The sequence below is a fragment of the Natrix helvetica genome (genome assembly GCF_964273705.1).
Source record: "Natrix helvetica genome assembly, chromosome: 4".
In the NCBI taxonomy this organism is placed as follows: Eukaryota; Metazoa; Chordata; class Lepidosauria; order Squamata; family Natricidae; genus Natrix; species Natrix helvetica.
Window position 1 is genome coordinate 84974049 of NC_138550.1, and position 27798 is coordinate 85001846.

General features: G+C 35.4%; 1 protein-coding gene across 2 annotated transcripts in view; it reads right to left on the reverse strand.

The window, feature by feature from the left end:
- CDH18 (cadherin 18) overlaps positions 1 to 24282 on the reverse strand; it is a 660513-nt gene extending 636231 nt beyond the window's left edge. Inside the window, exon 1 of one of the 2 annotated variants that reach the window (XM_081951851.1) lies at positions 24189 to 24282. The gene's annotated coding sequence lies outside the window, so the exon portion shown is untranslated. Of the gene's footprint in view, positions 1 to 17951; positions 18255 to 24188 lie in introns of those variants that run through there. The other variant, XM_081951852.1, reaches the window with a different exon arrangement.
- Positions 24283 to 27798: the final 3516 nt, after the last annotated feature.

The following is a 27798-nucleotide window of genomic DNA, read 5'->3' on the forward strand; positions in this document are numbered from 1 at the left end:
TCAGAAAGGCTGAATACGAGACAAGACCATGAGTCTTCATTTAGACTTGAAAGCTGGCTGGGAGATTTTGGACCAATCATTTCCTCTCAGCCCAACACAAACCACAGGGGTGGAAAGTGGGGGTTGATTTGATTAAAAATAAAACAAGGAGAAAAATCAAAGAAATTGAGATTGTATTCTCTTTTTTATTATTGTTTTAAAAATTAATATTTTAAAATTCTTTTAATGCAGAATTTTTAACATTTCAATATTTTTCATAAAGGGACATAGTGGCTCAGTGCCTAAGACACTGAGCTTGTTGTTGATCAGAAAGGTTGGTAGTTGGGTAGTTCAAATCCCTAGTCCTGCATAACAGAGTGAGTTCCTGTTACTTGTCCCAGCTTCTGCTAACCTAGCAGTTCAAAAGCATGTAAAAATGCAAGTAGAAAAATAGGGATCACCTTGGTAGGAAGGTAACAGCGTTCTGTGTGCCTTCAGCATTTAGTCATGCCAGCCACATGACCACGGAGACATCTTCGGAGAGTTCTGGCTCTTCAGCTTTGAAATGAAGATGAGCACTGCCCCCTAGAGTCGGGAATGACTAGCACATATGTGTGAGGGGAAACTTTACCTTTACCTTTATCTTTACTTTTCATAACTTTTGGGACTTGGAGAGCTAGTAGTTGGGAGGGCAAAAACAGACCTGTTTTTGTACAAAATAGGCCCATTTTTCTCTCATTTTTGCCCTCCCTAGCCCCCAGCAACACTTTGCAGGCCTCCCAAACCTTCTGCGTGTCCATTTTTGCAAAAACCTGGATGCGCAGGGCAGGGTTTTGGGAGCCCCAAAATGCTGTATTCAGTGTATAAGACACAACCAGATTTTCACCTTCTTTTTGGGGGGGAAAGGGTGCATCTTATCTTCGGAAAAATATGGTATGATACATTTCATCCTTCATGTGTCTAAGTTGAGGATTTTGAGTAGGAATACAAAACAGGAAAATATTATTAAACAGAAATATATTTAAAATAATGAATGGATATAAAGCTTATGGTATTTATACAACAATATCATATTAGAGATGATGAAATAAGATGGCCAGGTATCTCATACATTTCTGGAAAAAGTACTGAGATAGCTGGAGTTATGTTTTTAGTTAGGAAAGAGATAGCATAGTATCAATAGAAGTATATATTGGCCCTTATGGTGGTGTTTGTTGGTTTTGTTGTTGTTATTTTGAGGGTATTAGAAGTTAATTTAGTTCTTGTTAATCAAGGTTATGGTTAGAACTGTCAGAAAAAGTTCAATTGGTTGTAAATTCCTTTAAGCTTGTGGGGTAAAATTAAAATTATTTAAATGAATGTTGTCCCTCTTTTATGTACTTAGAAGTATTCCCATGCTAATACAAAATAAATATTTTGAATTGATAGCTTATTTAGGAAATTGATTTGTGATAGTGGAACACAAAGGGTTTATTCAGCTAAATTGAAACTACTATTAGAATATGGTAAGTTTAATTTATCTGATTCGTAAAAGTTATCATTGGGCTAATATTTTAGCAGCCACAAAAAGTGGAATGAAAGGGAATATTACCCTTTCTGGGAGATGTTGAAAAGTTATAATTTATTTCCTTTACAATCATGGAACAATGTATAGCAGAAAAGGCACTTTATATCCAGAAGCACATGCAGTGGAGAATCTTTAGGCCATATGAGGACATAGACTGAGTTTTTATAATGAGCCTCATTAATACTTAACTATTTGGGGGGAAATACTTTGAAAATCGGTGGAAAAATGTTATGTTGAAGAGTATTTGTAGAAGCAGGGATCCTGGCATTAAACCAATTGTTGTGTTAATGACTATTTTAAGACTTTTTCCCAACTTCAAACTGGATTTGATCTTACTATTTAACAACTATGGGGAATGGGGATCTCTTCAATTTAAGAATGTCTTAGCAGTGGTTTCCAACCTTGGCAACATGTTGGCTGAGGAATTCTGAGAGTCGAAGTCCACAAGTCTTAAAGTTGTCAAGATTGTAGACTCCTACCTTAAGAGATCAATATGGGACAAATGTTTTGGTCGCCTCAAAGGCATAAAATAAATACTTCGACATAACATCCAGTGCTTCAAGTAATGCTTTGCGTGCTTTTATTTCCACTGCAATAGGCAAATTTCAATTTTGAGAGATATTAAAAAATAAATAAGAATTATGGATCTAAATAGATTTGCCAGTCCATTATACAAAATCTCCTCCCTCAGAAACATGGAATATTCTAATTAGGATTGGCATCTGAGGGAATTTAGATGGATTCATTGGCCATTTTAGCTGGCAGGCAGATCATTATAAATGACTTTATTGACCCATGATTTTGTTCAACATTATATGCTTCAGTAATCCAAGCAATCAACAGCTGCTTAACACAACTGAAGAGCCAAAACTGTGAATACAGCTATTGAATCACCAGGGTGCTTGCAATAACTACCGCTACATTGTTTCAATTTGCTAAGTTTCTACTTAGTGAGTCAATTTCCTTTTTTCCAAATAGCATTGTTTCCATTAGTTGTTTCCAGTTTTCATTTACAATGAAGATGGGTGTAGCCTTTCAATCAGTTATGAGGTTTGCAAGAGCAAACTTTTAGTGGCTCCGATGGAACTATCATTCTAGATTAACATGTCATAGCATGATATGATATGCTATGCTCCTGCTCCTGGGAAGTTACTCTTCTATTACACACACACACACACACACACACACACACACACACAAAGGAGGGAGGGAGGGAGTGTTTTCAGAAATGGGAATATGATGAAGATTTTAGAACACTCACTAAACATATAACTTTCTCTGCAAGAGTAGTTGTTTTTATGCTGCATTTCAGATTATCGCCATTCTAGAACACGTGATAGGACCAAGGTGTACAATATGAGAACCCAAATTGATGCACTCTTGCTGATGTACAAAGAAGGTAAGACTGGCATTTGTGCCAGCAGCAAAGCTATCAGATTTCTCTGTTTTCTAAGACTTTTTTTCTAAAAAGAGTTAGAATTAAAAATGGGAAGATTATATACACATGTATATAGACTGAGGAATCTGCTTGTCAGGAGCTTCAGGCATTTACATGTTAAGAGTATTCATAAAACTCATTTTTATCTGAATTTATTCCTTAGTGGGAGGGTGATTCAAATTATTGATTTTGTTTCAATAATCCAACAGTTTTAATTTCTTTGGAATATCCACAATATTTATCATGATCCCTCTATGGCTATCGTCATTTTTTTTATTTGCACTTTAACACAAATATACGCAATGGTGCAATTCATATACATATTTATTTTGAATGACAGAAAGCAATATGTTGCCCTTCTACCATAATAATACATATAAATAATTCCAAGATATAACCTATCCTAGATATTTAAAATGTTCAGACTTCAAGAACAATAATATTAATTTTAATTATAAATGAAGTCTAATAAAAACATTTTTTAAAAAAAATCAGAATGAGCTCCTGTTGAACAAAATCTCTATTACCGTTTTTGACCATAAACACATAATATTACATTCTTGGGCAACATTTCCTGATTTTAGACAATGCTTCAATAAAGATAGACTTGAATGAATTAGGGAAACAAAAACTGAACTCACATTCATTCTCCAAGGACATAATGATAGCAACTGCAAGGATTTGCTGGGTTTTTGATAAGGACATGGAAGAAAGTGATATTGGGGGAATTGTACAATAGACAACATTATTCATATTTTATTTTGGGAAGCTGGATAGAGATTTATTTTGTAAAAGCATGTGAGAAAAGGGAATACATTTCCCTCCCTCTCTTTCAGTATTTGCTTTTTTGGAGCACAATGGAATCTGTTTTCAATACAGAGGAAGAATAATTTCTGCAGAATGTTGGGATAATAATTATGAACTCAAATGCAATAATACAGTAGTTGGCTATCACAGATCTTTTCAGAATGACATATTAATTTATACTTTTCTCTAAAAGGCTGGAATTATAGTCCCATAACATGTGAAATAGAAAATAGAAATCAACATCTAACTTATTCACTAAGATTATTCAAATTAGCTCATTATCAGGTGAGGTACCAGAACTGAAAATAATTTGAACAATCAAGATGCTTAGTTGTGTGTTGCAGTTAAACTATTTACTTACTTATTTACTTATTTATATTGAATTTCTCTACTGCCCATCTCACTTAAGTGACTCTGATTTCTGTAATTTTATGCAAGAAATATACCTGGTTGACAACTGACAGGTTCAGTAACAGAATAAATTATTTCAATGCTAGCATCATGATCAGAGTATGTATCTGATTGCCAATGGTTTAGGGCAACAATAACAGAGGACTTTTACTTTGGGTCCTATTCTTTAAAGAATAGGCTTATTCTTTAAAGCTTATTATTTAAAGTAGGAAACTTAGTTATTTTATACATTCAGTAAATCATCTGTTGTGTTTTAGAGTAAATTTAAATCATATGAAGCATTACTGAATGCTTCTGTTGGCTCCTATTTATTTGGAAGAATTTATACTCAGCGTAATCTGGCCACCTATATTTTAATTTACATAATTTGGTCCCTATTAGCAATGTTAATTGCACATTTTCCATGATATACTATCAACAGACATCATAAATGAGGTTAGGGTTAGTTAGATGTTTGCAGGGGCAGCATTTGTTAGAAACATACTTTGACAATTTGACCTGTTTTCAATATATAGAGAACAACAGATTAGGTATCTGGCCTCATTATCCAATGTGAAGATTTTAAACATCAAATATTGGAATGGAGAAAAAAATAGTTTACTTGTGTTGATGTCACTGTGGTGTTGAAGAGAGACCCACTTCCTCACTGCTGTTAGTTTTAAAAAAAATTCTAATTCCACATTTATTATAGGTAAATGGTAATAGGTAAATAGCAGATAACTAAAGATTTCAGTCAATTTTCTTCCATATCTATGTTTGCTCTGATCTTCTTCAGCCTTATTGCAACTCTCCAACAACAAATCAACATTAGCTGATTTGTTTTCTCCAATCTAGATAGATGAGAATTAGGATAGGATAATGTTTTCCACTTCAAGAAACAATAATAAGAATTGGAAGGGGGGAATTGTTTGCTGTATAGTTTAATGCTGCTGCTTCACATCTCTTGCACCAATATATTTTATTGGGGAAATCTGTTTTCAGAAATTGCAGAAAGGTACATATAAATACAGCCGAACATTACCAAACCATGTGTAAAAATGTCAGTTAAATAAATTGAGATGGAAACTAATCAGACTTAAGATTTAAGTTCAGTACTTTTCAGAAGTCTCATATAACAGATGGTGTATACATTAATATGATATGTCTATATTTCAATTACATAAATGAGAAGAAATAAGTTTTAATTTCACTAACATGGAAGACTTCTTGAGCCTGTAGTAGGCTTTCATATAAATACTCATTAAGGCTGGTTTAAGGCATAGGCCTGCGAACCTTGTATATTGTAGCAAGATAAGTGTCCGCAAGCAGCAGTAAAGTACAAAATTCTCCTGTGTACCCTGGGTATTTATCTAGTATTGGTGAGATGAGACTTGTATGAATGTCTCTGTAATCTAGGCATTGGAGGACTACATGCTCTGTTGTTTCTGTATGTCCAGAGACACAGGGACATTCTCTAAGATGATGATGATGATGATGATGATGATGATGATGATGATAAAAGGGAAGTAAAACATTTTGGTATAGTGGTTAAGGCACTATACTGCGAGACTGGGAGTTCTAGTCCTGCCTTCAGTATGAACTCAGATCAGTGACCTTGGGCCCCTCACACTTTCTCATCCCTAGGAAGCAAGTAAGGGCATACCACCTTTGCAATCTTGCCAAGAAAACTGAAGGCAATTGCCAGGATGTAACACTGATTCAGAGGCAATACAAATAAATTAGGAACTGAAACATTCCTGCTAGCTCAAAACTGTCTTCTGAATTAGCAGAGGATTGCCATTCATAGAGAAGAGCAGTAAACACATGGCTAACCAACCAGTTACAAACACGCATATACAATGGGACTGAACCTGAAGTTTTTACAGAAAGTATAAAGGGAGATGATAGAGGGGTAAGTAATTTCATAGCTGGACATAATTCTTATACTTAAATCAAAACAGGTTTGAAAATATTTTTTCTCTACCTGAAAAAAAAAAAAAGCAGCAAATGATATAATCTGTACATAATAGTCAAGGTATACATGAACCAAAGACAGATAAGTAATTTCGTTTGGGCATTTCTACAAATATAATAGCTGTAAATTAAATAATTTTAGCACATATTCCTTCTTTCACCCAGGATTATAGGGAAATCATTTCACCAGTAAACAATAGGCATGATAAGCTACAATTTAAAAATGAATAATTTGCTGCTCCTTCGCTCTTGGTAATAGTTGGATTTTACTCTGCCTAATTGTTCTGTGGCAAGTATAAAACCATGCCCCCCCCTCACACACACATCCTCCAAAATTATTTAATCTCCAGGTATAATAATATATATTAATGTCTACACACACACACACACACACACACACACACACACACACATCAGATCAGGCTATTCCTCTGCTTGTTGATGTTTTGGAATGTATTAAAGATGTTGATTCCCTTGATTTTATTCTGTCATCTTTAACTTCTATATTTATTGTTGAATATGATTGTGTTTTTCTTATCATTGCTGTTGTCTTATCACCAGAAGCCCTGGTGCAGTGTTGCAGTCTAACTCTGCCCACAGCCTGGAGTTTGATCCTGATGGGGATCAAGCCTTCCATCTTTCCCAGACCAGAAAAATGAGGACCCAGATTGCTGGGAACAATACGGTAACATTGTAAAATACCCAGAGAGTGCTATAAAACATTATGGGGCATAAATGTAAGTGCTATTGCTATTGTCTTATGATTGATGTTGTTGTTTTATTGACATTTGTGCCATGGAGGGTTTTTTTATAGTGGCAGAATAGAAATTATAAAATAAATGTGTGAGGGAGTGTGTCTAGATCCATAATCAGGCATGATGACAATTGGGAGTATGACAAAATTTGGGAAGTCACAGGTTTAGGATAAATTCAAGAAAAAATATACTATATCAAACTAGAGTTGCTCATTTTGGCAGACATAATTAATATCTCATTTAACTTTTTATATGGTAATCACTATGTCAAAAACTCTCATTTATTATTGTGAATCTATGTAAAAAGTCTTACAAATAGGAATGAACAAATCTGGAGGAAACAAGAGAACAATTAAACCAGATTGGTAACTATGAACTTCATACAAGATACAGGATCGCATCCTGCCCCATACATCCCTACGACCAATTCACTCTCACAGAGAGGGACTTCTCCGGGTGCCGTCCACTAAGCAGTGCCAGAGAGCGGCGCCCAGGGGCAGGGCCTTCTCTGTGATGGGCCCAGCCCTCTGGAATGACCTCCCCCCCCGACATTAGGATTACTACCGACCTCCGCTCCTTCCGTTCAAAACTCAAGACCCACCTTTTTCAACTAGCTGGCCTGGCTCAACCATAGTTCCATTCTAATCCTCCTGGCAATCTTTTAAACTTGTAATTTTATATTGGGGTATTTTATTTTAATCTTATTATTATTATTTCTATGTATTGTAATGATTGTTGTGTGATTTTTATACCTCCGCCGTGTAATATGTAATGTTTAATTGTATAATATGTGCTTTTTATTTATTGTACGCCGCCCCGAGTCCCTTTGTGGAGATGGGAGCGGCTAACAAATCTAATAAATAAATAAAAATAAATAAAATACAAGATCCTGAAGGAACAAAGTGAAGAAGGATGCTGAGACAATTAACATGGACTTGAAGAATTGCTTTAAGTATATTTATACATTCCAGAGTGATCAATGTTTTATTTATATCAGAGCACATTGGCCCAGATATCAAATATTTCATTAGCTCAAATTGTTTATATTTATTGTAGAATCACTTTGCATCTCTTGTCCTTGTGAAGACTTGCAAAAGAGTTTAAAGCATCTTTGTTTTGGCCACTGATAAAAGGGACCTGTATACCAGCTAGTAGGGCTGGATGAATTTGTTATATTTAATTTGGCTTGGTTTGTCACTTTTTCATATTAAGGTCATTCTTTCATATTTCTGCATTAGTCTGCAAATTTTCAGTCTCTGTGAACATTTTCTCTTTCACATTTCTGTGAACATATGCCTTTTTATAGACTTGTTTCCCCCACTCCTGATAATTTTCTTCCTTTCTTTTTAATTGAAATCCACATCACAAAATTCAGTGAAGTGTAGATAGTGGCGTATCAATGCATTCTAGCTTGAATATACATTACACAAGTTTAGAAGTGTCTAAATCCATTAAAATTCATTCTGAGCAAATCTTTCTGCACTCTCAGACAACTAATATACGGGCATATCCTGAGCCAGCAGTCATCATGAACTCAGTATGTAACCTTTGACAATATGGTCAGTTTTTTGGCTTTATTCAAATTATGGGAACATGTATTTTGTTTCTCATTCACAGAGTTCTTAAAAGCCTTGCTGTCTAAAGTAATGTATCTGAAATACTTTTGACATTTTAGAATACTATATGCAATGATGAATATTATTAAATCATATGTTACTGATTTTATTTTGACACTTGATACTAGTCTTTCCATTAGTTTTTTAACTTTTGTATAGAATGCTGTCATTTCTGATATCCGAAGCATGTACATTAGTTTATAAAGTTAAAGACTCAATATGTCTGTGTTCCTGGGAGAAAACAGTCTATTTTCCAGTATCACTGGCATACTTAATTAGAGAGGCTTCATCATTCAGTTTTGTCTTTCTGAAAATACAACTCAAGCTATCTTTTAGCCCTTTGAAGTAGGCCAAGTTAGGAAACAGACACTGAAAAAAATACTAAACTGTACTTTGTTGCTATAGGCTATAATAACATAATTTTAAAAGAGTGAGTGCATTCTAAGTTTCTTTGCTCAGGTTTTCTTCTTCTCATGGATAAACTTTGCTTTGTTTTGCCAATTTTCAAAACTTTGCCATTATTATTATTATTATTTTGCCAACTCTCTCTGCATGCCTACTCCAAGGTCATCTCTCTACATTTCTACTATAACTGTATCTAGATGACATTTGGCAGAACCAGCTCTCTTACTATTATCCCTTATATTACAAAGTTTATTTTTTTTGGTGGTGATGGGGGAACCACGGTCAGACCAGCCAGTTCTCTGTAAATACCAAACTTTCCATTACTCCACACTTGAAATTTGATATTTTCCCATGAAATTTGATATTTTAGCCTCATGTTAATGAAAGACATATAGAAATAATCTGAAAAATGCACAAACTACTGATCAGTTGACTTGGGTATTTATTTGACAGTTAGCTGAATACTGAGTCACAGTATAATACAATTTTAGCACCCATTCTAAATCAGAAGCAGCTATAATTCCATTCTATTCTGCCCTGGACAGATGGAATAAATTGGGCATCATACTGTACTTCAGATTCAGAAAAAACTAGGAGAGTATTCAGACATAGACAATGAAGCTGATCAAAAGAATGGAAACCTACAAAAAGGAAGATTGAGGGAACCAAGTATATCTGGTCATAAAAGCCACATATTAATATTTTTTCCCACTACCTGAAGGACTATCACTTAGAAGATTGTTCTCCATCACCCAAGATTATAGGCTACACATAAAGGGCTTAATTTACATGACAAAAGATTCTGAATGAATATTAGGAAAAATTCAACAATGGAGGCATTTAGTTAGAAAGCTTATCACTGATGAATTCAAGCAGCAGACTAATTTAGCTTTTTGCTCTGATCAGAGAGTTGGTCTTGATGATGTAAATTGCACCTTTCAATTTTTTTTGATTATGAAATCTTGCTTAAACTTTGAAAGAATATTGTAGAACTCCAAATTCTCCTGACTCCCAGTGACCTGGTTTCTTGGGTTATTTTTTAAAAGGTGTAAAAGATTTCTTAGAATTAAGAAGACTGTATTTATGTTCCCATTGTATTTTAACAACGTGTGGTCATCCCTGAACTGGTAATTTTCCTGCATACATGCACACAAAGGATCGCTCAAGTCAATCTAAATTCCTAACCATATGTCCATACAATTTTCTTTGTAATAATTGTGCAAAACTGATTTACCATTTTGAGTACATATAATCACATGGAAACTGGATTTCCTTTATATATTTTGCCTATCTTGCACAATCATTTAGCCAGCCTATCCAGGGCTATAATTTGTGATGGCTTCCAAGGATTACACAGTACTTTTCCCTGTACTCTCAGTTCAATTGTGCAATTAATTTTGCTCAAATTTTCCACTTATTACAATGACTACTTCATTTTTGCAGCCTTTTCCTATTTAACTCCTACTTTTTGGAATTGACTTTGAATTTGGAGTCTAGCTTGAAGTTTAAAATCCACTAAAATGCTTTGTTTTTCAGTATATTTATGAGGTTTATGAAGTACCATTCTTTTGGGTAGTGGTATTCAATGCTAATTTAAATTATACCAGTGCAGATATTAAATCAATAGTATTTTATAATGCAGAATCTTAGACTTTGCTTCAAAGTTACTAAAAAGCTTGAAATTTTTTCAGTGCCTCTGACATTTTTAGGGATTTCAATCAATAGAATAGAATCAGAATCAGAATATTCCTTACTGGCCAAGTGTGATTGGACATACAAGAAATTTGTCTCTAATAAATAAGCTCTTGGTATACATACAACCAACAAAGTGATAAATTGTAAATCATAAAATTTATAATCTATTTTATTTATGCATTTATCTATGAGAAAATACAGAATGTAACAATTAAGGAATGGTGCAGCAACCAACTTGAACCATTGACTGAGTTAGTTTGAGTACATTCCATTCAATGGGATCATCCTGAGTTTTTTATTGATTGCTTGGGAATTACTTCCATTTAGGTTGAAAAATACAGTGATCAGTTCCAAACAAAATTTGGATGGACCGTGTGGAAGAACATCTGATGAAACTTAGACATGAAACAAAGATGGATGAAATAGACCAGGAAAGTGCATGTGGCATCAACAGATCCACAACACCTAGAGTTGCAGACTGATCAGTGGTGAGTTCCTACTGGTTCAAACCGGTAGTGGTTTGGCGGCCTGGGTTGCTGGAATCGACAGCGACCCAGGCCTGCCAGGTCCCTAAACTGGTTCTCTGGTTCATCTTGTTTTTCAGTTCTACACATGCGCAGAACAATTTTAATTGCAATTTATACAGCATGCATAAAGTGCACGCACACACATGCAGAGCACATACACACAGCGCACACAGTGCACACATGAGCAAACCGGCAGTAGTGCTTGCCGGAACCCACTCCTGATACTGATTATGCTATGGGTTGTGACTAGATGCAAGCTGACTCAAGTTTAAGTTGGTATTAAGTAAAGATTATAAAATTAATAGTATACAACAATCTCTTTTATATTACACTGTTGTGCTTACCTTCTGGAATAGTATCTGTCCAGTGTTTCAAGTGCCTTTTACCCTGATCGTGTTTGGGAATTATATGTATATGTACATGTACATATATATGTATATAAATTAGCCCATGGCTGTAATTTGCTAACCCCTAATAATGCCCAATAACTTCATTTCCAGATAAATAAATGAATCCTGCATGTTCAAAAGAATAAAAAGAAGGATTCTTGACTCTCTCCGTTAATGATTCCCTTGAGGAAATTCTGCTAATCATTCTGTACTAGTTTAAAGGAAACTTGTATAGAATGAACTATGAAGTTCATTTTGATCTATGACACATTGTGCTGTGAAGGTATAATAGACAAACAGGTAAATAATCTGCTTTAAATGCAACTGAAATCAGCATCCAATTTACTTGATTGCTTTGATTTTTATGGCTTTTAATGAATTTGCCTGTCTTTCTTTGCTATTTTTCCCAATCATTTCTCTCCCTGAAAGTCCAAGTGAAAGGAATAATTAATATAATAATGCAATTAACTGACATTTTCCATCCAGAATTGATTTGTACCTCTGTGCAAATGATTCATTCTGCAAACCGCATCAAAGACCAGAGAGCATAAGATCAAAGAAAGGCAACGGCAAAATAATCGATTAATAACTTTAAAAGATACATTTCCAAAATCCAGCCAGCATCACCTTCTTTTACATTTAGCACAGCTGAATTTGCCTTGGAGAATATTAAAAAAGAAAAGTAATGAATGTTTGGGCTACATTACTAGATCATACTCTTCACCAAATATCATTTTAGACATTGTACTATAGTGTCTCTTTTTGAAATAAAAATTCTGGAATGGAAAGCAAAGGAAGCATTATTGGTATAGGAGCAAAAGAGAGAAGAAACTTCAAAGCGATACTGGAAGCCATGTGCCTCAATCATTTTCCTCAGTGACAACTAACTTCATCCTCTCAAAAAATCCCAGTGATAAAAGGCTATACGAGCTATCAACTGTATTCCTCATTTATGAGGAGGCATTCATACCAGAGGTGTTCTAATATTATCAGCTTGGACTAAAATCTGACCTAGAATAAAAGAGAAGTTAATGTACTATTTATGAAAATACTACTACATCCCACGAGTCTTGTCAACCACTACTCAAGGTCAATTTCCTCGTATCAGCTAGAAAACATGCCTTTTTGCTTATTCACATAATATGCAAGTAGCCTCGACTTTCAACAGTTCATTTAGTAACCGTTCAAAGTTACAACCGCATTGAAAAAAAGGTGACTTATGAAGGTTTTTCACACTTATGACCATGATGGTTATGTGATCAAAATTCAGACACTTGGCAGATGACATTTATTTATGACAGTTGTAGTATTCAGGGGTCATTTGATCACCTTTTGCAACCTTCTCACCAACAAAGTCAATGGGGGAGCCAGATTCATTTAACAACCATGTTGCTGACTTAACAACTGCAATCTTCACTTAAGTGTCGCAAGAAAGATTGTACCATGGGGCAGAACTCACTTAACAAATGTCTCACGTAACAGAAATTTTGGGCTGAATTGTGTTTGTAAATTGAGGACTACCTGTACCAAGTCAGTAAGTCTGATTAATAAGCATAAATATGCATTCCTTTTCTACATCCAAATTAGTATAATCCAGAATTGGTACCCCACACTTGCCCCAAATTTACATTCTGGTTTTTGTAAACTCAAAATAAGAGAGGCTCCAATAAAAGAAAAATCTATACGAATTGAATCTCAAACTTCCTTCCCTGTTTTTTCTCATAAGCCACAGGATTTTGTAGCAGTCTTTTAAGAAAAATACTATATTTCATATCTTTTCTTTGCATACGCTACCATTTAGATTCATTTCTCCAACAAGGAATCATTCCAGATTCCAAAATTTTCATTTTCTTCCATGCACTGAAGTTGGGCATTTCCATAGGAGAAAGCAAAACCAGTTCAGAATAAGGTGAGGCTTAGATTCTTGGATCTTAGAGCATTTACTATTTTTTTGAGGGATGAATTAATTCATCTGGAGCTCATATATTTCAAATGGCAGAAATTGGGAGGGAGGGGGTAATTTCATATATTGAACCGTTTCCATTGGTAGAATGCATTTGTAGAAAACTAGCCTTCCAGTTCCTTTCCTTTTTTAAAAAATGAAACTAAATAAAGCTAGATAGGTAGCTTAGCAGTTTTCATCATAGGAATCACTCCTGGATGGATTTTTGATAATCCAGAATCAGGTCACAACATTCAATCAATCTCATACTTTACACTCTCCCATAGGTCCAACTTGTGGGGACACTGATTAGCTTCTTGATGTTTTCAGCACTTCTGGGCTGTGGAAGTAAAGCAGCTTTTGTGAGATTGAATAATGGGATAGAAATGGCTCAAGTGTTAATTTATATTTACACTGTAAACGCATTTTCCCATCTACATTTACTACTGCAATTTTCATCAGCATAAAACTCATGGCCATGAAAATTTGGAATCCATCTAAATAGGAAAAACTAAGCCTTATTTATGCATTCAAAACTTAAAGGGGATGTGAACAGAAGCTTGCACCCTCAATATCCCTCCATATCCATTTGCTTTTAGAGAAGAGCCTTTAAAGGCGCTACAATTTCTAGCACTATCCAGATGCATATAGTTCTGAATTATAGACAATTCTTCCCCTCCCCAATATATGGACTACCCCAATTATCATGGTTACTTAAGTCACTTTCATTATCTGGCTTAAGCACATCCTTCATGTGAAAATCTGAGTGTCCAAAGCTTTGCAACTGAAATACGGTAGGTCTTCCTTGAAGATATTTAATTAACTTGCAGATGAATTGGACAGTATGGCAGTTGCCATTTGGTATATTTATATGAAATTAATCTACTGTTATACAACTTGATAGGTCAATTAAAAGGCACATTACTCATGTTGCTGAAATGTTCTAACCTCAATATGAGTTCCACAAAGAAAGTATCTCAAGAAATGGACCAGAATTATCTGAAACACCACCACAGATTTTCATTCAATTCACAATTATCAAGGAATATGTCTTATTGAATCTTGTTTCTGTCATGATCTATTCATGATCATCAAATTGTTATCATGATCATTTTAAGATTTGATTTGATTAAATGTTTTAGGAAGTATCAACCGCATAACCTGAAATAATGCTTCTAAATGGCTGCATTCAGACAAATCACTGATGTTTTATTTAATCATAGCTTGTTACACAAACTGTGGTTTATTTACACACAATAGTAAGATATAACAAGGTGAATATATGAATTTATGAGAGGGGGGAAACCCACAAATGTTGGAGCCAGCTGTGGTTGAAGGCAGTAAATTAGTAAGTCAAAATGGCTGGGTAATGATAGCTCGAGACATTCCTTTGCCTGAAGCAGATCAAAATGATGCTTTTCTCACTTCTCCATGTTTTCTGAAACAGCTCAATTAATTCTGCTTCATGGGGAGGCCTGACCTGTGACTGGTGTGTTCTGAATGCTTAATCTACCTTCAGCCACCCCTCAGATATTAATATTGTAAATTCTCCTTCAGACAAAATGTTGTGCTACTTTGTGCATCTTCCAAAAGAAAGAGAAATACTACAAATATTACTACAGGGACGACTAATTGAAAAAAAAAGGTTTAGATGTCATTATAAAATCAAAGCAAACCAATATTTTACTGATTAAAATCCCTCCACATTCTAATCTGAGCAGAACCTTTTTTTTAAAGTGATAAACAGCCTAGAAATATTTTGTAGCATAACTGGCTATGTAGATAGTATGGAGAGAAAGAGCCCTCTACTGGCTCTAAGTGAACTGCAAGTAAAGAGTTCTGTTCCACAGCAGAATGTAAATTATTTCCTAAGCAGGCAAGCATCACAACCAGGCAGTCTGAATAACACAGGGCCAAAATTTGGAACAAGTTGAATAAACCTTGTTCAAAGATGTCAAGGACACCAACAATTCGATCTGCAAAGGACCAGTTTGAAATACAGGTTTATTAAAGAGTATTATTTGGAAGACCAACAATAAGATTCTTAAAGCTGTGAATCACTCTAACAAAAGCACCCAGTCTATTAGCTTTGTCATACCAATGCTTGAAATGAGAAGCATGCCCAGTAACTATTTTTTTTCTTATATAACTATGTTTTGCTTCTAGAGAGCTATATGCTAAATAAATAACTTCTAGAGAGATCTGTATCCATACAAATCATCAATATATAGAGTCAGCCTATATGAGATGAGATGGTTGATTGCTAACTTTACTAATGTCCTGGCTTGACACAAACAGTTTATAACACAAGGAAGGTCTACACACAGAATGGGGCCAATAGATTGCAGAATGATGTTTTAGACAAACCACAATATGCACATGCATAAAGCATATGGTATAGTTATTATGTACCTCAGAGAACTGGAAAGGAATACACTTAAAATTTCCCCAGAGTAGTGAGAAGAGTAAATGATTTACAGACAAAATTAATTTTTATCAGCAGGAAGTAAAGTATTTCCAGGGATAGAGAACAGCAACACTAAAATTACTATAGGCAGCATCTCTCTTCTTAATATAGAGTCACATACCTTAGACACACTCCAGATAAAGTTTTGCCTTTCACTAACAGGGATTTAAGCAGGAAATGTGTTTATTTTTCTCATCAAAATTATTGAATGGACATAACTTTGCCTGGATCATGCATTTTACTTCTTTTTTTTCTGAAGCAAGAACATAAAAGAAGCTAAATATTGCGAGAAAAGAAGCTAGTAATCCTTTCTTTACCACATCAGAATTTCATGTACATACTTTTTCTTCAGATGTTTCCTTTTTTAAAAAAGAGAAATGATCTTTCCATTGTCATATCTCCATTCAACATTTAAGTAGCTATTTGGGAAGTTTCAAAGATAGGTTACATATTTTCAAAATACATTTCCCCCAAATGTGTTACCATGTATAGCTAAACCTCTAACTCGATACTAATTTACTTGGGAGTAAGTTCAACTGAATTCAGTTGCTTTACTTCTGAGTAGACATCTATAAGAGTGCACTTTAAAATTGCAGTTCAGTGCAGATCAACCTGGAAGTAGATGGCCAGGTGCAAAAGAGCATGTTTAATTCTTGAGTAGAAGAGATGGTTTTAGCAAGTGTATCTTTTTATGATTACACTAAACCATTAGAAAAAAAAACTGTCTACTTTTAACACATTTGGACTTACATTTAAGCAACCCCCCACATATGAATTATATCAATATTTTCTTCCATATCAATTTTCTTCAGGATAGAGTTTTTTTCAATGACAACTATTTTAAAAGTATTTTTTATTTAAATGTCCTACATCCTGACGCTTTTGAGTCTATTCTACTTTTTTGCAAGAGAGAGGTAGTCAGAAAAGACAGTAAATGCAAGAGAACATTTTCCATGGCAATATATGGCTACTCTTTAGAAACAGCAGTCATTGTTGCAGAAGTAACATACTATGTAAATCTTGTTAATTGGACAAACCTCAGGAAAGTTGTTATTAGCCAACATAAGTTCATCAAAAGCTTCAGATACAGCAATTTTAATTTGTCTGCACATGAGATAATCATATAATAGCAAATGAATATCAGAGCACAAAAAACCCCCAAATTTTAAAACATGGCTAGAATATGTAAAAGGTAATGCAGATTATGACACCTGGAGCAACATAATGCAAAGTCTACCAATGTGAAAAAAGAAAACTGCCCTTTTAGCAATATGCCCATTGATCACTAGTTTACACTAAACAGAGCAACTTAATATGAACAGTAATTTAGAAGACAAGTATTTTTCCCCTAATCAATTATTCTCCTCTAAAGAAAATATTAACTTAAGGGTGCCATAATTTGATAAGTGAGAAAATGTTATTACTGAATGAAAAGAGCTGTTCAATCTAAACAGGACAAAATCTACATATGTTGAAAATATAAGACTGAAACCTCATGGGATCATTTTTTTGGGTGGGAAGGAGGGGAATCCCTACAAGTACATTCTATACATGCCTAAGGTTATATTATTGTTGACACCTGACAAACCTTGTTATTTTAAGCAAGCAAGAATTGCTTTTAAATGATCCTTAAAGTTGATAAGATTAGCTTTTATTTTTAAGTAGTTACCAGTAGTAAGTAATAGCAACATTTTAAAAAAGAAAGAAAGTCAAGCTCCTTATCCAGAACACTAATATAAAAGGACAGAAATATCTTACTGTGCTGTTCCTCTTCATATATACTGTATAATGAAAAAAGGATGCCTGTCATCAAAACATTTCCCCAGGAGTCATTTCCATTTACTGACACGGAGTATTAAAAAGATCTTTTTTCCCTAATTATGCAAAGCACCCTCTCACTCACTCACCCCCTTCCCCTTGGGTTAAGAAAGCAAAAATCCAAGTGCAGTAAAAGCTACATCATGATGCACTAGGGATAAGGCATGCACTGAACAACTCACCTTCATTCTGTATATGTCTGGAGTTATGAGAGGTTTTATTGACATCAGATATGTCAGCAATGAAGCTCTGTTTCAGAGACACCGATTAAAAGTCAGACGCATTATTCCAAGCACCGGTCTTCTTAGCTGTTTCACAGGCACACAGCTGGCATCTTCTCAGCAAGGAAGAAAGCAGCACAGTAACTTGTCCACGGAGGGAGCTAGGTAGCTGGCTTCTCCAGCTCCAGCAGTTACATACTGATGCCATAGTACATATTCTCATCCTGTCTCTGGCTTCTTTGCCTCAACACTCACTGAGCACTGAAATCCTGCTGCTGTTGTATAATCAGGCCAGCCTATTTGGATCATATAGGCCTCTATTTAAACAGCCAATCAATAGACAGGCTGCTGGAACCTCAGATTTTTTTTTACAGGAGTAGCATATAAAAATATTTTCCCCCAGCAATTGCATCAGTTATGTTTTAAAGTTGGCTATTGAATCTGTTGTTGACACACATGCTGCAATAAAAGCTAGCTTCTTTCAAATGAATAGGACCTGCTTAGACTTTAAGCAGTTCTAATCAGAAGATAGGGTAAGAAAATTGTGCTGTGTAGATACTGGAGAGGGGGGGGAGGGGGAGAGGGGAGAGACATGGTGTTTTATCATCATGTTGCAGCAAACACTTAAGTGCCTTAAATCTAGTTATAATGTGTGGGTATCTGGCTCATTCCCATCCAGAATTTAAATCCAACACTTCTTCATTCCTTGGTCTCCTACCTCTACTCTTCATAGTCCTGCATATCAAGGGATTTTTTTGGGGGGGGAGGGGGTTGATATTTTATGGTCTGACTGTGTTCATGATTTTCAGAGTGTTTAACAGTAGTTTAAACTATCCAATACTTGTATGGTCTCTCTTCTTCTGGGTTCAATGTTGCCAGTGTGTGGCTCAGAAAGCAGGCTAATGAAATAAGTTTCCTGTCTCTACAGAAAAGTAACATAGGAAAATGCCTATGTTAAAGACCAGATCTCATTGCTTCCATCAACTAAGATTCTCTTAGGCATTTTTTTTCCTAAGCCCTTCTGCCATATTAATAAGCAAAGCGAAATTCTCTGATATGCTACTTAGATGTCAAACTTTTTTTCTACGTGTGTACATTTATATTCTATAGTTCTTTGCACTGCAACTATAAAATCTGCACTGCAACTTTAAGAGCTGCTGAGAATCTTGTCATTGCAGGAGGATAGAAAAATGAAAATTAAATATTTCTATGGTTTACCATTCCCAAACTCAAACCATAGGGGTACCATATATTGTGAAGAAATATTGCAGATTTAGTAGGAATGCTCAGAGTTGTTGGGAGTCGGATTGTATACATATTTAATAAATAATTATGACTATATGTGACTTACAAATGAATAGACCTTCACATCAACCAGCAACCCAATCTGAGTCAGTCTTAGGATATTCTACACCTTGGGTAACAATAACGAAAAAAGGAAAGTTTTTTCCCCATCTCTAATAATTGTATAGAGGGAAGAATTTTGGCATTTATGCCATGTATTGTAAATTATATCAATAACACAGGATTTGAGCTCCTCCTTGCTGAAGCTCACCTTAGAGTCATCATAGCTTCAAATGACCAAGAAAATGTTCAAAATATATAATTATTGTCTCTCTCTTTAGATTATCCTAAAATAACATGTAACATCATTCATCTTCCTTGCTTGCATTTAAAATAAAAAATTTGATTTAAAAAGAAGCTAAATGAATACCCAACCTTCTGAGATGTAGCACTTCAAAAATGAACTTATTCTGAAACTACCTATGCTTTAGATATGGAATTCAAGTACTGTATGATTATCTTCTATTTATTACTTCTATGTTTTTGCATAATTATTGTTTTCTTAGCACAGAAAAACTATAAGGGAGGAAAAAGCACGGTAACTGCAGAATACTCTTTGATGGCTAATACTAAGAGCTATTTGTCTGGAAACATCCATGTTTTCTCAAGTACTACAAGCTCCCAAGTTTCTCAACTCTGAAATAGTTTTCCCAGGATACAGGTAAAAATGGCAATATTGTGCTGCAGTGGACTGTCAACTGCAGGAAGAATAATAGTCATAATAGTCATAGACACTTCATTTCCAAGGACTGTGAGAATGACTGATGGTGCTCAATGCTATGATCCTTTTGCCAAAACCATTCATTGTAAGCAATAATAAAGTTTCCTTCATTCAGAAGGTGGATTGCTGGTAAGCAAGATATAAAGCCTTGTGAACTATATCAGGCTATTAAGTCAAACTTTCCCATCAAACTGGCACTGCTGTCATTTCCACCAGCTCTAATATATTTTCTAATCTAGTCCAATAACATTATTTTATGCAATAGAGATTTAAAACAGGTATCTACTTATAATTCATAAAGACCATATCATGTGGTTTGTTTAATTGTTGAGACATGTTGCTGAAAGAGAAATTGGAAACAATCTATTGTTTCAGATATTGTATATTACTCGAATTCTGACATTCAGAAAGCAGGATATTATTGACATATAAAATGGGTAATTTGATCCATAGTGCCTTAACGCAAGATCTCACCTGCCATCTTCAGGCTTGGGCTTAAAATGCGATTGGAGCTGCCGTCTTTCTGTAAATCTTGGTGGGAGGGGATGGGGTGCTGGCTTTGTTTCAGTAAGTGGAATGATTGGTTGTGTGGTTGTATCATGATTGGTAGATTGGTGCTGATTGGTGCAGGCTGTGTGTGCATTGTTGTTTTGTATTGTAACGGCTTGGGTGGTGGGTGGTGTTCGTTTGTTGGCTAGGGCTGGTTTCCAGATGTTTGGTAGGCAGGAGGTATCATCACGTTTATTCATGTTGTGGGGGTGTTTCTCTATTTCAATGGCTTCCATAATTATTCTCTTGTTGAGGTGTTCTGTTTTGGAGATTAACCTGACTCCTTCAAAGTTGATTTCATGTCCTGTAGCTTTAAGGTGCTGGAAAAGGGAGGACGTTTTTTTTCTTTTTTTCTTACTGCGTTCTTGTGTTCTGTGATGCGTGCATTTATCCTCCTGTTTGTTTGCCGTATACACATTGCCGGGCAGATTTTGCATGGTATTTCGTAGACTCCTTGGTTTTCTAGCTGGATTTTGTCTTTGGGGTTTCTTAAGATGTTGGCTATTTTTTGATCAGTGGTGAAGGCCTACCAAACATCTGGAAACCAGCCCTAGTCAACAAACAAACACCACCCACCACCCAGGCCGTTACAATACAAAACAACAATGCACACACAGCCAGCACCAATCAGCACCAATCTACCAATCATGATACAACCACACAACCAATCATTCTACTTACTGAAACAAAGCCAGCACCCCATCCCCTCCCACCAAGATTTACAGAAAGACAACAGCTCCGATCGCATTTTAAGCCCAAGCCTGAAGATGGCAAGTGAGATCTTGCCGAAACGTTGCCAAGACAATCTCAATCCTACACGGGAAAAGACCCGAATACAACAAAACCAGCATGTGTGTGTGTGTGTGTGTGTGTGTGTGTGTGTATGTATATATTTATATGTATATGTTTTCATAGATTTTCACGGGTGTAGGTATGCTGGTTTTGTATATGTATATGTATATGTATATATTATATGTATATTATATGTATATTATATGTATATGTATATATATCGCTATAGTCCTCAATGGAACTGCATCTACATGGAGGGAAGTATGCAGTGGAGTACCCTAAGGCTCTCTTTTAGACCCAGTACTCTTCAACATCTTCATCAATGATTTGGATGAGGGGATAAATGGGGAACTCATCAAATTTGCAGATGACACCAAACTAACAGGAATAGCCAACACTCTGGAAGATAGTCTTAAGATACAGAAAGGGCAATATCTAACAAAATGAAATTCAATGGCAAAAAAGTAAGGTTCTACATTTAGGCAAGAAAAAGAAAATGCACAGGTACATTATATGTGGTACCTTGCTCAATAGTGGTGACTGTGAGAGGGATCTTGGAGTCCTAGTGGACAACCATTTAAATATGAGCCAGCAGTGTGCAACAGCTGCCAAAAAAGCCAACACAGTTCTAGGCTGCATAAACAGAGGGATAGAAACAAGATCACGTGAAGTGTTAATACCACTTTATAATGCCTTGGTAAGGCCACACTTGGAATACTGCATTCAGTTTGGTCACCATGATGTAAAAAAGATATGGAGACTCCCCTCATCATCTTTGTTGCTCTTCTCTGCACTCTTTCTAGAGTGCAGAGAAGAGCAACAAAGATGATTAGGGGACTGGAGGCTAAAACATATGAAGAACAGTTGCAGGAACTGAATATGTCTATTTTAATGAAAAGAAGGACTAGGGGAGACATGATATCAGTGTTCCAATATCTGAGGGACTGCCACAAAGAAGAGGGAGTCAAACTATTCTCCAAAGCTCCTGAGGATAGAACAAGAAACAATGGGTGGAAACTAATCAAGGAGAGAAGCTACTTAGAACTGAGGAGAAATTTCCTGACAGAACAATTAATGCCTCCAGAAGTTGTGAATGCTCCAACACTGGAAGTCTTTAAGAAGATGTTGGATAACCATTTGTCTGAAGTGGTGTAGGGTTTCCTGCCTAGGCAGGGGGTTGGACTAGAAGATCTTCAAGATCCCTTCCAACGCTGTTATTCTATTCTATGCTGACTACACAAAGCAGCAGCATCAGAATTCATTCATTTAAAGATGGAGCATAGAAAAATAAGAATACTTTGAGAAATGTAAATTATTTGGTACCTAAATCTTCTAATACATATGTTCATTTGCAAAAACATACAGTCCAATAAGGATAAGGTTACTCCCTTGTTTCTGTCAAAGGAAAGTGGACATAATTTTAAAGAAGTGGAATAATATTGCTAAAATCTGAGACATTTGGAAATAAAGTTTTAAGATCCCATTTTTCTCTCACATTATCAAAACCATGCATAAATTTTGAAATTTTATTTATTTTTATCCCACCTTTAATTTTTTTATATAAGTAACTCAAGGTAGAAAATATACCTAATACGCCTTCCTTCTTCTATTTTCCCACAAGAACAACCCTGTGAGCTGAGGTTGGGCTGAGAAAGATTCATTGGCCCAAAATTCTAAATCCTTAATTATATAAACATGAACACAGCATGATCAGAAAGACTGGTCTGTTTCTTCTCAAAATTTCTTTTGTTCTTTAATCTGTCTTTTTTCTGGGCCAGCATAATCAAACTATATCTAAGAGTTATCTAAAAATTAGTAATTCAGCAGACATAGCTTGTCATGAAAACAACTGCAGGCCTCAACCTTTTACCTATTAATATTTAATTTATATTTTAAGGGCCTTCTAAAGCAGTGCCTTACCAAATGATACCAAAGAAATGGAGTTTGAAAACCAGAAAGTCATCTTAGCTACTAGGAGTAATAGTTTCTCAAAGCAACACCTCTCCTGTTCCGTTTCAAAATATGCACTTGTGTTCAATTTCCTGAGATAAAAGGATAAGAACAGCTTGGGTTGGTTTGCAGCACACACATTGAACCAGAAACATACAGACCACATTTTAGCTAGCATGTCCAAATCCAAATCTTACAGTTAGCTTATGGTTCAGTCTATTGTGCAAAGCCAGGCATTCTGTTAAATGAGAAAATCATGATTGTGCTGTGTAAACTGGCTCATTTTAAGCCTAGTATCCTAATACAAATCTGAAGCCAACACTGTAATATTCTCCTCTGGAGATTTCTCATTAGCAGCCATTTGCACTGAAGCCAATTCACAGTTTATAGTTTGTTTGCTGCATATTAAATATGTGCTAAAGTGGACAAGTCACAATGTTTTTTCATTGTTTTCCTATTGTATTAGCAATTTCAAACTCTAAGGTCTGCACTGCATGCAGAAACAAATCCAGTTAGGTAGCCTCCAGCAGTATATATCTAACCCTACATTCCCACTCTAGTGAGATAACAAATATTGAATGAGCGATATAGATAGGATGAAATTAAGCATTAATGGCCAGATAGTAATCAGGAAAGAGGGAAAACCACAATACAAATCCCTATCTTTCTTAGTATTATTCTTTAAGTAATAATAATAATAATAATAAATAATAAATATTTATTTCTTAGCCGTACCCTCTCCCGAAGGACTCGGGGCGGCGTACAATAAAACATAGGAAATAAATCTATAAACAAACATACAAGTAATACAATTTGAAGATGGTAGCTCTAAATCTACTCACCAGGAAGAGAAGCAGACCTAGTTGAGAGTGATTTTTTTCCCTGCTAGTAAAAAAGGACCTGGCTACACTTGGAAAGAGAAATTGCAACTTGTAGGGAAAGCCTCTCTGCTTTGACTTTGTTATTCCAATTTAATTAACCATAACTATGTTTATACATTACAGTAAGCCTACTATGTTAAACCATTTTTTTTAATGTTAGATTACCAATGGCTGATTTCACACAACTCTAAATCATAAACAAGACAAATCACATTTTAATTTAGCAAGAGGAGCAAACTCCTGACAATAATAAATTAAAAGGCAGGATTAGAAGTACTTACTTACTTTTTGAAAGCGAACATGAGGGAACTCTTCTACACTTCTTTTTAAAGAGCTACTAGAGTTGGAGTCTAAGGTCAATGGCAAGAGTACTGGGAACTGTAGTTCAACATTTGCTCAGAGTATCACACATTCCATAGTGTTAAACATGGCAGCTCTTTGTTATAAATAGGATTGCTGGATATATTTCAAAGAGTTGGAAGCATTGCTTTGATCAAGTGCAGCGTTTTTTCATTCTGTTGTATTCATTTTTTCCCCTTTACTCAATCGTGTATGATTCTTGGAAATTGTCAGGATAAACCCCTGGAGCTGAGAGAAGGTGACTGGTCCAAAGTCATTTTGCTAGCTTTGGGCCTAAAATGTGATTAAACTCATAGTTGCTGGTTTCCAGCCTGAAACCTTAACCACTGCATAAACTCTCAAACTCTCATTCTGTTTTCTAGTAGCCCTACATTACAAATTTGCTGTCCTTGGTGCTGATTCTTCCCTTGCTTCCACGACTTCTGTTTCAAGTCTCTGAAGTTATCCATCCTCTTTCAGATTAAAGGGTGACAAAAATCCAACTGCTTTTATATACCCTGAGAATGACCTTAGATAGTGTTAAAAAAGAGGTAAAATGCCACTGTAACACTATCACAAATAAGGATAATTTCAGTCTTTCTTGGACTAAGGATGCAATGAAGGCAATGTTAAGGGGCCATGGCAGGAAAAAAAATAGTGTCACAAGGCATTTCTGTTCTGATGTTAGGGGTCAGTGAGAAAGGCAGACAAACTGGTGTGTAAGCCTGAAAAAAATATCATTTTTTCAGGAATAGAAAAAAGGTGCTGTGCTTGTAAAAAGTCTGAATCAGTACTTCCTAATACCTTTCAAAAGGTGGCCCTATTAAACATCTCTCATTATCCTCTTCCTTCATCTCAATTATACATATTGCTGACCTCCAACTTTTGAGATTTTGCATTCACCATTATCAACTTGTAAAAAAAAAAGTGTTAGGTTGAAATGTTTATGTGAATCTTTTTTTATATCTTTCTTTCTTTCTTTCTTTCTTTCTTTCTTTCTTTCTTTCTTTCTTTCTTTCTTTCTTTCTTTCTTTCTTTCTTTCTTTCTTTCTTTCTTTCTTTCTATAAGGCAACAAACATATCTAATACTCCTCCTATTTTCCCCAGGTCAACGTTATGAGGTAGGTTGGGTTGAGAGAGATTGACCGGCCCAAAGTCACTCAACTTGTTTTCATGGCTAAGACAGAAGTCACAGGGCTAGAATTTATTGTCCACTGGATTCTGGGCTGGTGACTTAACCATTAGACTAAACTGTTCTCTTTACTTAATATTCTGTTTAATATTTAATATTCTACAATATTATTTAATATATTCTTTTTGTTAGGTAAGCAAATTAGTTAAACAATTAATGGAGAAGTCTTACTATTATATATGACAATCAGTTGAGTAAAATACTACTTAATTTGTTTTTCTTTATAAATTGCATTCTTCTTCTATTTCTTAAATTTCACTAAATTTAGCTCAGGCTTTGGAGTCTGGCCACGCCATGTGTATAATTTTACTAAAAGGTCTCAAAGATGATCTTTAATTAAATGACCCTTCATTTCCCATTCACAAGGCTGATCATGGGCTTTTAGCAAAATAATGGTAGATTTAGCAGAAGGATATTTGTACAAGTAACACCTAAGTGACATCTAAGTAGGTAAGCAAATATCCAATATTTTTTTTTTCTTTTTAACCTTTTCTAAAGCAAGAACTACTTAAGGAATTAGGAACTGAGACAGTAATAGACACAATCGTTTTAGCCTTAGTAGAAAAACCTTCTGATCCTTTTCTCTCTTTTTTTTGGTGGAAAATATTTACTTCATTATAATAACATTGGGCCATGTAAATGATTAGAGGAAGAGATGAGAAAGCTCTGCCTGTCTGGTCAACAGAAAGAAGATTACCGGGAACTTTTCATAAAAGTTGATTAATGAGAAACTGCGCTTGAAAAAAGAATCTCCAATTCAGTTTGACCACTTTTCTAAAAGAAAATCTATTTTACTGTTAAAGCTCAGGGAAGTCATGGGCAATATATGGGACCTGTTTTAGATTCTCCTCTCCCTCCCTGAGTAAGCTGTTGCAAGCTTACTCCTCCCTGTCTTTTGATTAAGGGCTATAATTGCAGATATTATCCAAGAGTAAGAGTCAAAGAAGTAATTGTAAAGTAACATCACACTGATTTGAAATTTGCAATTTAACCCTAAAGGAAAGGCTGTGGTATCTAGTGATAATTTTATACATAGATATTTATACTTTTTTGATATAAAAAATGAAGGGGAAAAACTAAATGTTGTGGTTTCTCATGTTTGCTGATACTTTTGATAACCTTAACCAGGGGTTGGATTCTATTGGTTTGGACCAGTTCAGGTGAACTGGTTTGCTCCATTGACTAGCTGGGCCCGCCCACTAACCCCTGCTCTATCCTGTCCTTTATTTCCAGTTTTCTAACTCATCTCTATCACGCAGGACAGCTGATTCCCACCCCCTCACTGTTTTACTTACCATTGCTGACTTGGAAGGTAAGCAGCTGAGCTTCTAAATGCTCCATTTTGAGCACCACACGTGCGCAAAGCCCACATGTGCAAAGCCCATGCTCACTGAACTGGTTATTAAACTGGCAGCATCCCACCACTGACCTCAGCACAATCTCTTTTTGGGGAGGGGGGAATAACTATGGACAATATCCTGTTGGAAAGGAGAAGGGAAAAGAAGGGGCAGAAGGATGACAGCTCCTCCCCTTTGTAGCTACATTCTGAGAGGGGCAGGGCTTCTGGTGTGACAGTGCAACATGGTTTTTACCATTTTAATGAAAAGAACAAACACCACACTAAAGAATTTCAACTTCTTTCTACCTCCACTCAGCTTAACTCTTGGGCTAGGAAAGATAAGGAAAACTGAAACTTTTCTGACAATTTCCCATGATCCTGGTAGGTATTTCATTTTAAAGACTTTGCTACTTTCCCCAGGTATGACAATGACTCTCAAACATTCAACAAATAAGAACCAAACAGGATCTTGCTCAATGGAGAAAATATATCTTTCCTTAACATTCTCATTCTCTTTTTTATTCTCACTTTTTTTCTTTTTTTACCCATAGTTAAACCAGATTCTGTTATATACAACCCATCAGACAACAACAAGATTTTCCCCCTTTTTAATTGATTCAGAACTGAATGTTCTTTCCTAGGTTTTCCCCCATAGACTCAACTTCTGAAAAAATCCTTTCTAAACAAATCAATATAGAACC